Raw genomic sequence first — 13,192 nt, 5'->3', positions numbered from 1 at the left:
CGCGCTTTCCCCGAAACTCGTCCTTCTCTCTTACTTTTCTCACTCTCACCTTCCTCTCTTTCTCCTCTCTCATCCCAAACTCTACTATCCCTCCCCTTATTCTCCTCCATTACTCCCCACTCCCTCCGCCTTACACCACTCTCACACTGACCCCTCACCCTCTGCTTACTCCCTCCCTTCCTGAATCCTACATCACTCATATGAAACATATTCCTCCCGCGCCCTCCTCATCCAGCCGAAAGGCTTTATCTGCTGTCGCTTCCGCAGGACACGGATTTAATCAACTTCCGGTGACTCTGATTCACTGTCAAACCCTCAGCTGATTTACTGTCAAAGATAGAACAGGTAAAGAGCTCGGGGGAAGTTGAGAGGCAGCAGTTACTGGGAAGTTGGAGAAACAGGACTGAATGGAACCAGACAGGAGAGGAATTTCACTCTCACCCTTTCCATCTCCCTATACGTCTCCATCTCTCTCTCTCTCACTCTTTCTCTCTCTCTCTTTCTGTCGCCCTCCCTCTCTCTCACACTCTCTCTACTCGCTGTCGCTCTCTCTCACTCTCTCCACACCCTCTCTCTCCCCTCACTCTCTGTCTCCGTCTCTCACTCACTCACTCTCCCCATCTCATTCTCTCTACCTTTCTGTCTCTCTCCCTCTCTGTCTCTCCATCTCTCCCCCTCTCACTTTCTGTTCTCTCCCTCTCTTTCTCTCTCTCTCTCTCTCTCTCTGTCTCTCCCTCTCTCCCCACCATCTCTCTGTCTTCCTCTCTCTCTATCTCTCTCACTTTCTCCCCACCCTCTCTCTCTGCCTGTCTCTCTGACTCTCCTCTCTCTCTCTGTCTCTCGCTCTCCCTCTCTCCATCTCTCCCTCTGTCTCACTCTCTGTTCCTCTCTCCCTCTCTCTCTCTTTCTGTCTCTCTCCCTCTGTCCCTCTCTCTCTGTCTCACCCTCTCACTCTCTGCACCTCTCTCTTTCTCACTCTCTTACTCTCTCTCTGTCTCTCTCCTGCTCTCTCTCTCACTCCCTCTCTCTCTCTCACTCCTCACCCACTGTCTCTCCGCCCCCCTCTCTCGGTCTCACTCTCTCACCACACCCTCTCTCTCTGCCTCTCTCTCTGTCTCTGTCACTCTCTCTGTTTCCCACTTTTTTTCTCAGTCACTGTCTCTCTCACTCTGTTCCTCTCTCTCCCGCTCTCTTTCTGTCACTCTGTCTCTCCCTCCATTTCTCTCAGTCTCTGCCCACCCTCTCTCTCTGTCTGTCGCTCTCCCTCTCTCTCTCTTTTCCTCTCCCTCTGTCTGTCTCTGTCTCTCGCTCTCCCTCTCTTTCTCTTTCCATCTCTCCCTCTCTGTCTCTCCCTCTCTCTGTTCCTCTCTCTCTCCCTCTCTCTCACTCTGTTCTCTCTCTCCCCCGCTCTTGCTGTCCCTCAGTCTCTCTCACTCTTTCTCTCTCACTCTCTGTTTCTCTGTCTCTCTCCCTCTCTCTCACTCTCCTCTCTTCTGTCTCTCTCTCTCTGTTCCTCTCTGTCTGCCTCTCTCCCGCACTCTCTCTCTTGCTCTCCCTCTCTGTCTCTCTCACTGTTCCTCTCTCACTCTCAATTCCTCTCTCTCTTCCACTCCCTCTCCCACCCTCTCTCTCTCCCTCTCTGCCTCCCTCCCTCTCTGCCTCTCTCTCTCACTCTCTGTTTCTCTCTGCCTCTCTCCCCCTTCTGTCTCACTCTCTCTCCCCCTCTGTCTAGCTCCCTCTCTCTCTCTCACACACTCTCCCCACCCTCTCTCTCTCCCTCTCACTTCCCACCCTCCCTATCTCTCTCTCTCCCTCTCTTTCTCTCTCTCCCGCTGTCTTTCTCCCTCACTCTCTCCCACCCTCTCTCTCTGTCTGTTTCTCTCTCTCTCTCTGTTCCACTATCTCTCTCCCTCTCTCTCTTGCTCTCCCTCTCTCTCTCCCCCCTCTCCCTCCCTCTCTGTCTTTCTCTCTCACTGATACTCTCTGCCTCTCTCTTTCTATCTCTCTCTCACTCTCGGTCTATCTCCCTCTCTCTGTCTCTCACTCTCTCCCCACACTCTCTCTCTCTCTGCCTGCCTCTCCTTCTCTCCCTCTGTCTCTCTCCCCCAGTCTATCTCCCTCTCTCTCTCACACACAATCTCCCCACCCACTCTCTCTCCCTCTCACTCTCTCACTCCCTCTCTCTTTGTCTCTCCCCCTCTCCATCTCTCCCTCTGTCTCTCTCTCTCTCTCTCTCTCCCCCTCTCTGTCTCTCTCACTCGGTATCACTCTTTCTCTTTCTGTCTATCTTCCTCTCTCTCTCTCTCTCTCTCTCTCTCCCTCTCTCCCGCTGTCTTTCTCCCTCTCTCTCTCACTCTCTGCACGCCCTCTCTCTCTGTCTCTCTCTCCCTCTCCGCCCCTTTCTCTGTCTCACTCTCTCCCCACACCCTCCCTCTCTGTCTTGTCTCTCTCTATTCCTCTCTCTCTCCCTCTCTCCCCACCCACTCTCTCTCTCTGTCTCTCCCCCTCTCTCTCTCCCTCTCTGTTCTCTCTGTCTCCCTCTCTCTGCCTCTCTCTTTCTATCTCTCTCTCTCACTCGGTCTCTCTAACCCTCTGTCTATCTCCCTCTGTCTAACTCTCCCCACACTCGCTCTCTGCTTGTCTCTGTCTCTCCTTCTCTCTCTCTCTATCTCTCCCTCTCCAACCCTCTCTGTCTCTCTGTCTGTTCCTCTCTGCCTCGCTCCCCCTTTCTCTATCTCTCTCACTCTCTCTTTCTCTCTCCCTGTCTCTCTCACACTCTCCCCACTCTCTCTCCCCCTCACTCACTCTCTTCCCACACTCCCTCTTTCTCCCTTTCTCTCTGTCTCTCTCCCTCTCCATCTCTCCCTCTGTCTCTCTCTCACTCTCTATCCCTCTCTCTCTTTCTGTCTCTCTCCCTCTCTCTGTCTCTCCCACTCTTTCTGTCTCTCTCCCTCTCTCTGTCTCTTTCACTCTTGGTACCTCTCTTTCTCTTTCTGTCTCTCTTCCTCCCTCTCTGTCTCTCTCTCTCTCCCGCTGTCTTTCTCCCTCTCTCTGTCTCGCACTCTCTCCGCACCCTCTGTCTGCCTCTTGTCTCTCTCTGTTCCTCTCTCTCTCTCCCCCTCTCCCTCTCTCTCCCTCTCTCCCCACCCACTCTCTGTCTCTCTCCCCCTCTCTCTCTTCCTGTCTCCCTCCCTCTCTCTCTTGCTCCCTTCTCTCTCCCTCCCTCTCTCTTTCTCACTTCCTCTCTCTGCCTCTCTCCCCCCTCTCTCTCACTCTGTCTCTCTCCCCCGCTCTGTCTATCTCCCTCTCTCCCCACCCTCTCTCTCTGCCTCTCTCTGTCTCTTTCTCTCAGTCTCTGTCTCTCTCTCACTGTTCCTGTCTCTCCCTCCCCACCCTCTCGCTCTGCCTGCCTCTCTCTTTTCCTCTCCCTCTGCCTGTCTCTTGCTTTCCTTCTCTCTCTGTCTCTCTCCCTCCCTCTCTCTGTCTCCCTCTTTCTCTCACTCTCTCGCCACCCTCTCTCTCTGTCTATCTCTCTCTGTCTCTCTTTTCCTCTCCCTCTGTCTCTCTTGCCCTCCCTCTCTCTCTGTCTCTCTCCCTCTCTCTAGCCCTCTCCCTCTGCCTGTCTCTCTTGCTCCCTCTCTCTTTGTCTCTCTCTCTATCTCCCTCTCTCCCTTGCTCCCTCTCTCTCTCTCCCTCTGCCTGTCTCTGTCTCTTGCTCCCTCTCTCTCCCTCTCTCTGTCTTTCTCCCTCTGTCTCCCTCCCTCCCCCTCTCTCTTCCGCTCCCTCTGCCTTTGTATCCGTCTCTTGATCTCCCTCTGTCTCTCTCTCTCTCTCTCTCTCTCTCACTCTCTGTTCCTCTTTCTCCCTCTCTCTCCGTCTCTCTCACTCTCTCTATACATGTACAATTCCTCAACTTCTCTATCTCCTCTTTTCCTCTTCCGTATTCTTTTGCACCCTCCCAGTCTTTCCTCCAAACATTCTTCCCGACACAGTCACTAACCTGCATCTTACTGTTCTCTTACTTGTCTCTTACTCCGTTTATGCCTAACCTTTCGCTTGCCTCTCGTTTTCTCCCCAATACCCCCTTTCCTGTAGCTTGCTATCTCCACCACCCACCCGTCCAGACCAGCACCCCACCCCCACCCCGCACTGTGATGACGGTTTTACAAACTCAGTGGATTACAGATGTTGTATAATTTCTCGTCGGTTGGAAAGATTCAACGTTCTCTCAGAAGATAAAGGCTTGTGGTTTCCAGGAGAGGCCTGTTTGTTTCCGTTTAGTGTGCTACAGAACAGGCGGCGGAGGAGTGTGGAGAAGGGGGGAGAGAGAGGGTAAGTGAGGAGGTAAGAGAGGGGGAAGGAGAGGGGTAAAGGGACGTGAAAGAGAGGGGGAAGAGAGAGACGAGAGAGACAGAGAGAAAGAGACAGTGACAGGCATAGGGGGGGGGAGAGAAGAGGGGAGCAGAGATGAGCGTAAATTGGGACATTTGCTTTCAATTAATCAAGGTACAGTGATAACTTTTGATTCGCAGCCCGTCCATAGAGATCAATTCATCTTCTCGAGACTGGGAATTCGGGGTCGCGAAATATGAGTCGCTTTGGGCACCATGTGCAGGGGGGAAGCCCAGGGGCTGTCGGACCGCCGGATGATCCCCAATTCCTCCATTCTCTGGAACTCCTCCTTCGCCAGTCGGAGCTTGTCCGGGGGAAGCCGCCGAGCACGGGCATGGAGGGGTGGTCCCTGTGTCGGGATGTGGTGCTGTACGCCGTGCCTGGGCATGGCTGCCGTGAACTGCGGTGCCAGAACCGATGGGAACTCCGCCAGGACCCTGGTGAAGTCGTTGTCGGACAGCGAGATGGAGCCGAGGTGAGGGGCTGGCAACTGGGCCGCGCCCAGGGAGAACGTCTGAAAGGTCTCGGCGTGTACCAGTCTCTTCCTGGGCAGGTCAACCAGCAGGCCGTGAGCTCGCAAAAAATCCGCACCCAGAAGCGGTTGGGCTACGGCGGCCAGTGTGAAGTCCCACGTGAACTGGCTGGGGCCGAACAGTAGCTGCACCTGACGGGTGCCATAGGTCCTTACTGTGCTGCCATTCGCGGCCCTCAGGGGGGGACCCGGTGCCCTGCTGCGGGTGTCGTAACTCGTCGGAGGTAAAACGCTGATCTCAGCCCCAGTATCGACCAAAAACCGGCGTCCCGACCTTCTATCCCACACATACAGGAGGCTATCCCGATGGCCAGCCGCCGTAGCCATCAGCGGCGGCTGGCCCTGGCGTTTCCCGGGAACTTGCAGGGCGGGCGGCAACGGCGGGCTTCTGCGCCCCACCGCTGGTGGTAGAAGCACCAGTGGTCATTGGGCCGGGGGTTAGTGGGCTCTGCGGCCGGGCCTGGACTGGTTTGCTGCCGGGAGCGTGGCTGGGAGATCTGTGCGATGGACGCCCCGCTCACCTTTTTGGCGTTCCACAGCAAGTCCGCCCGGGCTGCCACCTTCCGGGGGTCACTGAAATCCGCGTCGGACAGCAGCAGGCGTATGTCCTCGGGCAGCTGCTCCAGGAATGCCTGCTCAAACATGAGGCCTGTGTGTCCCTCGGCCAGAGACAACATCTCATTCATTAAAGCCGATGGAGGTCTGTCGCCCAAGCCGTCCAGGTGCAGTAAACGGGCAGCCCGCTCGCGCCGTGAGAGTCCGAAAGTCCTGAGGAGCAGGGCTTTGAATTCCGTGTACTTGCCGTCTGCCGGGGGCGACTGTACGAACTCCGCGACCTGGGCAGCTGTGTCCTGGTCGAGGGAGCCCACCACGTAGTAGTAGCGGGTGTCTTCTGAGGTGATCCGGCGAACGTGGAATTGGGCTTCGGCTTGCTGGAACCATAGGTCCGGACGCTGTGTCCAGAAACCCGGCAGTTTCAACGAAACCGCATGAACAGAGGCGGCGTCGGTCATTTCTGGTTCAAAAATCGTTTGGACCGTCGGGGTCACCAATTGTAGCGGTGCGCTACAAGCAGCGCTAAAATTACGACACGGAGTCGGTAACTGCAGTCGAAGGAAAAACTTTATTCGAAAACTTCAGCCTCACTTTTAAGCCTCTGTCAACCGGCCCCCCATGGCGAAGAGGCTCCAAAGCTCTGTGCTCGCAAACCCCCGTAGGCTATCTAATTGTGAGTCGGTTTGGATACGCTAGGAAATGAGGCGCTACAAGGGGACAATTAATTAACTTAACGAATCATACAGACCATTTAATCACAACACTGCATTAGGGAGATTGTGAAGTTAGTGGCCCATCTCTCAGGAAGTCAGGATGTTTGACGTGTGTGGGGTCTTTGATAACGTGGACTGTTTTATTGAGGCAGAGAGATGTGTAAACAGTGTCCACAGTTTCCATGATGTACTGAACTTGTTCACAGCTCTCTGCAGTGTTTCCGGTGGTGGCCAGTGCTGTTGCCGTGACAACACGACTAGTTTCCGCACAGGATGTGTTCTTTAAAAATAGATTATTGTCGTCCAGGAGGCGCCGATTTTCTGCAGCCTCTGGAAGAAGCAGAGAGGCCGCTGAGCTTTCTTGGCGATAGTGTCCTTGTGGCTGAACAAGGACAGGCTGTCAGTGGTGTTCACTCTCAGGAGATTGGAGCTCTCAACCCCCTTATCCTCTGCCGTTGATGTAAACAGGAATGTCTGCATCGCCCCGGCTGACTTCCTGTTGTCAGTAACCAGCTCTACTGTGTTGGTGAAATGGAGGGGGTGGGGAGGAGAGAGACTAAAGGATGATGAGATAAGGGGAGAAGTAAGTGTGTAGAAGGAGGAGAGATAGAACAGATAATGAGCGGGGGAAGTTGAGAAGCAGGAGATACCGGGAGGATGGAGAAACAGGACTAAATGGAACCAGACAGGAGAGGAATTTCACTCTCACCCTCTACATCTCCCTCTCCCTATCCGTCCCCCTCCTCTCTCTTTCTCTGTCTCACTCTCTCCCTCTCACTCTCCCTCTCTCTCTCCTCTCCCCCTCTCTGTCTTCCTCTCACCCTCTCTCTCACACTCTCTCTCTTTCTCTCTCTCTGTCTGTCTGTCTCTCACTCTCCACACCCTCTCTTCCCTTCTCTCTGTCTCCCTCTCCCTCTATCTCAATCTCTCACTCCCTCTCTCTCTCCCTCTCTTTCTCTCTGTCTCTCCCTGTCTCTCTTTCCCTCTCTCGCTCACTCTCCCCACCCTCTCTCTGTCTCTCTCCCTCTCTCTCTCTCTGCCTGTCTCTCTCTTTCCCTCTGTCTGTCTCTCTCTCACTCTCTTTCTGTCTCTGTCTCTCTCCCTCATTCTGCCTCTCTCTCTGTCTCTCCCTCTCACTCTCTCCCCACCCTCTGACTGTCTCTCTCCCTCTGTTCCTCTCCCTGCCTGTCTCTCTCCATCTCTCCCTCTCTCTGTCTCTCTCTCTCACCCACTCTCTCTCTGTGCCTGTCTGTCTCTTTCCCTTTCTCCATCTCTCCCTCTATCTTTCTGCCTGTCTCTCTCTCTGTCTCTCACTCTCACTCTCCCTCCCTCTCACTCTCTCTCTTTCTCTCCCTCCCTCTCTCTCTTTCTCTCCCTCTCTTTGTCTCTCTCCCTCTCCTCTCTCTGTCTCTCTCTCTTCCTCTCTCTGTCTCTTTCTCTCTCAGTGTACTATAAAGGCATGGATGAAGGATATGCAGTCTGGGAGAAAGGCGGAGCTGGGTCACTGAACGAAGCCAATGCTGATACAATCAATACGAACAATCTATTAAACAAGTGTAAACAGAGCACAGAATCATTGATCTGTGAGGGGGGTGTAGAGGGGGAGATAGGGTGGGAGGGGGAGAGTGGGGGAGACTGGAGAGGGGTGGAGAAAGGGGAACAGGGAAGGGGGAGAGGGAGGGAAGAGAGTGAAAGAAAGGGAACGTGGGAAGAGAGGGTTCAAGAGTAGGAGAATGGGGTATACTGGGGAGGAAAGAGTGAAGCAGAGAGTTGGGAGAGAGTGGGAAGTGTGGGGAGAGAGTGTGGAAGAGGGGAGTAGAGTGTGTGAGAGAGGAGAGAGTTGAGAAAGTTGAGGAAGGGGAGGGAGAGAGAGAGAGAAGTGGTAAGCAGTGAAAGTGAGGTTTGTAGGCAAGAGAGTGGGGAGGGGGAGGGACAGAAATGTATGGGTAAGGAGTGGGAGGTGCCTCACCTCATCTTGCCTTGCTGACGGATGCTGCTTTTCCTTTTGCTAAGGCAGAGGTTGATGGACTTTCGATCGGTCAAGGCATGAAAGGATACGCAGTGAAGGCAAGAAAATGGGGCTGGGAGGAAAAATGGATTTACCCTGATGAAGCGGCAGAGCAGTTTTGATGGGCCAAATGGCCTAATTCTGCTTCTGTCTCTCATGGTCTTATGGTCCAAGAGCATCCTCTCCTTCAATGAGAGCAAGAGCAATGAGCTGGTTCTGGACTTTGGAGGAGGAAACAGGAACCCATGAGGCAATCCTCATCGGGGCTCAAAGGTGGAGACGTTCAGCAACTTTAAATTCCACAGTGTGAACATTTCAGAGGATCTGTCCCGAGCCCGGGACACAAGCGCAATTACAAGAAAGCAGAAACTGTCTGTCCTCAGTAGAATGGCCCAGCATATCATAGTGGATATGGCCCAGCACATCACGGGTAAAACTCTCCTCATAACTGAGCACATCTCTGTGGAGTGCTGTCGCAGGAAATCAGCATCCATCATCAAGGACCCCCACCACCCAGGCCATGCTCTCTTCTCAATGCTGCCATCAGGAAGAAGGTGCATGAGTCTCAGGAGCATCAACCCCAGGTTCAGGAACAGTTATTACAGTCAACCAACAGGCCCTTTCTTTTTACAATATTTTTATTCAGAAGAAAAAATAAGATTTACAGAGTGCAACACATAGATACATTTCAACATAACTTGTGTACATTCATATATTGTAATAAAATTGATCAAAATGTTATAGCATAACACATAAAGGTATACCACTCTGAATTCAAATATTTAAAGATAGGTCATACATCATAAAATAAATTTTGTGTGTATATATATATATCGATAATTAGAAAAAATGTATTCACAAGAAGAGAAGATAAAAATATACATAAAATTCTGTGCACTGTTAAACTTTATAAATTGGAAATGTACTTTAGGAAAGGCCCCCAAGTATCATAAAAAGATCATTTCGAATTTAAGACTGAGCAGCGGATCTTTTCTAAATTTAAATAAGACATAATATCACGTAGCCATTGAAGATGTGTAGACTCCTTCCATTTAAGCAAGATTGCTCTTCTTGTTAAAAGAGAGGTAAAAACTAAAACCTGTAGGTTAGGAGTATTTAAAGTTATATCTTCATTTGCAATAATAGCAAACAAGGCAGTAAGGCAGTAAGGGCCCTAAATTAGTCAAATTGGACCCTAAAATGTTGAGATAAGGTATGAAATACTTCCCGCCAAAACTTTTCAATTGTAGGGCAAAACCAAAACATATGAATTAAAGAGGCATCGGCAGAGTTGCATTTATTACGAAGTGGAGAAACATTCGGGTAAAAACTGGAGAGCTTCTGTTTAGAAACGTAAGCTCTATGAACCACTTTAAATTGTGTTAGAGAATGACGAGCACAGAAAGATGATTTATTAACCCGTTTAAGGATTTTATTCCATCTATCATCAGAAATCTGACAATTTAGGTCATCCTCCCAAGCTTTTTTTTAATTTTATCTAAAAAGTCCTAACTAGAATCAATCAACAAGTTATAGATACCGGTAATAGAACCATTAAGAAAATGTTTTAAATTTAAAAGATCGTCCAGTAGATTTTTATCAGGACCTATAGGAAAAGTAGCTAATTGGAAATGTAGAAAATCTCTAATTTGAAGGTATCTGTAAAAATGAGATTTTGGGAGTGCAAATTTATTTGGCAATTGGTCAGATGATGCAAGAGATCCTGTGATAAACAAGTCCCAAAAACATTTAATACCTAGTTCATCCCAATCCTTAAAGACTTTGTCAGTCATGGAAGGGATTAAAAAAATAATAATTAAGGAGAATGGGACTTGAGAATGAAAAATTTGCTAAACCAAAAAATTTTCTAAATTGTGACCAGATCCTTAGACTTTGCTATTCCCACAACCAATGGACACAATCAACAGCTCTTCATCTCAAGTTCTGGATGTTTCTTTCTGGGTTTTTTATTTGTTTTATTTCTTTTGTATTTGAATTTTGTTGTCTTTTGCACATGGTTGTTTTGTTTGTCCTGTTGGCGGCGATCTTTCATTTATCGTACAATTGTTCTTGAGTTTACTGAATTTACAATATAATCAAATCCCCGGATTATACATGTTGACATGCCTATACTTTGATTATAAAAGCAATACACAAGTCAGGCGGCTGATATCAGCTGAGCGTCCAACACAATCAGACCATCAATTGTAATCAAAAAGCTCCAAAACCTGGGTCTCTGTACCTCCTTCTGCAACTGGATCCTCACCGGGAGACCACAGTCTGTGCGGATCAGAAATAACATCTCCTCCTTGCTGACAATCAACACTGGCACACCTCAACGATACGGGCTCAGCCCACTGCTCTACTCTTTCTACACCCACGTCTGGGTGTCTGGGCTCATCTATAAACTTGCTGATGACACAACTATTGTTGGTGGAATTTCAGACGCTGATGAGGAGGAGTACAGGAGTGAGATAGATCAGCAAGTTGAGTCGTGTCACAGCAACAATCTTGCACTCAGCATCATGAAGACAAAGGAATTGATTGTGGATACAGGAAGGGGAAGTCTAGGGAACAAACACCAGTCCTCATCGTGGGATCAGAAGTGAAAAGGGTGAGCAGTTTCCATTTCCTGCCTGTCAACATCTCTGAGGACCTGTCCTGGGCCCAACATATTGATGCAGTTACAATGAAGGCACAACATCGGCTATATTTCATTCGGAGATTGAGGGGAATCGGTCTGTCACTAAAGACACTTGCAAATTTCTACAGATGTACTGTGGAGAGCATTCTAACCGGTTGCATCACTGCCTGGTGTGGAGAGGCCACTGCACAGGATCGGAAAATGCTGCAGAAAGTTGTAAACTCAGCCAGCTCCTTCATGGGCACTGGACTCCACAGCATCCAGGACACATTCAGATGATGTTGCCACAAAAACAGGGCATCCATCATTAAGGACCCCCATCAGCCAGGACATGCCTTTGTCTCATTGCTACCATCAAGGAGAATGTACAGGACCCTGGAGACACACTCACTGGTTCAGGAACAGCTTCTTCCCCACTGTCAGATTTCCGAATGGACAAAGAACCCATGAACACCCCGTCAGTATTTTCCCACTTGTTTTGCACTGCATTTTAAATATAATTTTACACATTCTAATTGTAATCTGTTGTTTTTATTACTAAATATTGCAATGTACTGCAGACACAAAGGAACAGATTTCACCACATATGCCGGTGATATTAAACCTGATTCTGATACACAAACACACACAGCGGGGCTCAGACATACAACACTCCCACATTCCTCCCTTTGTGACACCCTGCTTTCTCCGTGGCCCCCGGTATGAAGCTCAAATTGTTGCAACACCTGCCCTTTAAATTCAAGGCTGAGGCTGTGTTGTGTCTGTTCACTGTTTGAGTTCGATATTAAATGAAGAGCATTGAATGGGAAGGAAGGTCTGAATAGAAGAATAAAGATCTCCTCTGAAAGTATATGGGGTCCTGGTGAAAGGCCTAGGCAGTGTAGATATAGAAAGGATGTTTCCCATGGTGGGAGAGTCCAGGACAATAGGGCAGGGCCTCAGGATAGAGAGGAGTCCTTTCAAAACAGAGATGCAAATAAATTTCTTTAGCCAAAGGGTCGTGAATTTGTGGCCACATGAAGCTGTGGAGGCCAGTTCGTTGGGTGTATTTAATGCAGAGATTGACAGCTTCTTGTTTGGACATGCCATCAAAGATTACGGGGAGAAGGCCGGGATCTGGGGTTGAGGAGGAGATATAAAACAAGGGATCAGCCATGATTGATGGTGGAGTAGACTCGATGGGCCAGATGGCCTCATTCTGCTCTTCTGTCTCACGGTTCTTATGGTCTTATGGACTATTTTCTAAATGGGGAGAAATTTCTAAAACTGAGATGCAGAGGGATTTGGGAGTCCTTGTGCAGGTTAACTTCCCGAAGGTTAATTCCCCGAAGGTTAACTTTCAGGAGTCTGTGGTGAGGAAGGCATTTGCGATGTCACCATTCATTTGAAGAGGACAAGACTATAAATGCAAAGATGTAAGTTGAGTCTTTATAAAGCACTGGTGAGACCTCACTTGGGAGTATTGAGAGCAGTTTTGTGCCCCTTATCTTGGAAAGGGTGTGTTGAAACTGGAAATATTTCAAATGTGGTTCATGAAAATGATTCCAGGATTAAATGGCTTGTTATATGAAGATCGTTCGATGGCTCTGGGTCTGAATTCACTGGAATTCAGAAGAATGAGGGGTGACCTAATTGAAACCTATTGAATACTGAGAGAGCTTGATGGAGTGAATGTGGAGAAGGTGTTTCCTCTGGTGGGCATGTCTAAGGACACAGCCTCAGAATAGAAGGCTGTCCTTTTGAAAAAGAGATGAGGAGAATTCCTGTAGCAGGGAGAATTGAATCTGTGGAAATCTTTGCCTAAGGCAGCTTGTGAGGCCAATTCATTATGTATTGTTAAGACAGCGGTTGATTGATTCTTGATTGGTCAGGGCATGACGAGGATACGGGGGAAGACAGGCGATTGCTGCAGAGAGGAGAAATGGATCGGCCATGATGAAATGGCTGAGCAGATGTGATAGGGAATATGGTCTTATGATCTAATACACGAATAAACATCTCCTCTGAAGGTATATGGGGTCCTGTTGAGAGCCTGCATGGAACACTGTGCTCAGGTCTGGTCCCCGTCTCAGAGGCCGTCTGTCGGATAAAGGGAATGAAGAAGTTTCCCAAGTTGATTTTGGGTTGTGGTAGTGTCCTCAGAGAGAGTACAGTATTTGGGCCTGTCTCAAAACTAGAGAAATAAGAGGTGGTCTGACTGAAACAGACACAGACTCACAGGGTAGGGGCAGGAATCATGTTTTCGCCGGCGGGAGGGGGGGGGGGGTGTTGGCGGTGGAGATGTTGAACAAGGGTTGACAGACTCGAAATCAGAGGTCACCTTAGCAGGGCTGAGATCCGGCGAAATT

This window comes from Hypanus sabinus, unplaced genomic scaffold (assembly GCF_030144855.1).
Source record: "Hypanus sabinus isolate sHypSab1 unplaced genomic scaffold, sHypSab1.hap1 scaffold_1349, whole genome shotgun sequence".
NCBI classification, from domain to species: domain Eukaryota; kingdom Metazoa; phylum Chordata; class Chondrichthyes; order Myliobatiformes; family Dasyatidae; genus Hypanus; species Hypanus sabinus.
Note: the sequence above shows the minus strand (reverse complement) of the source record.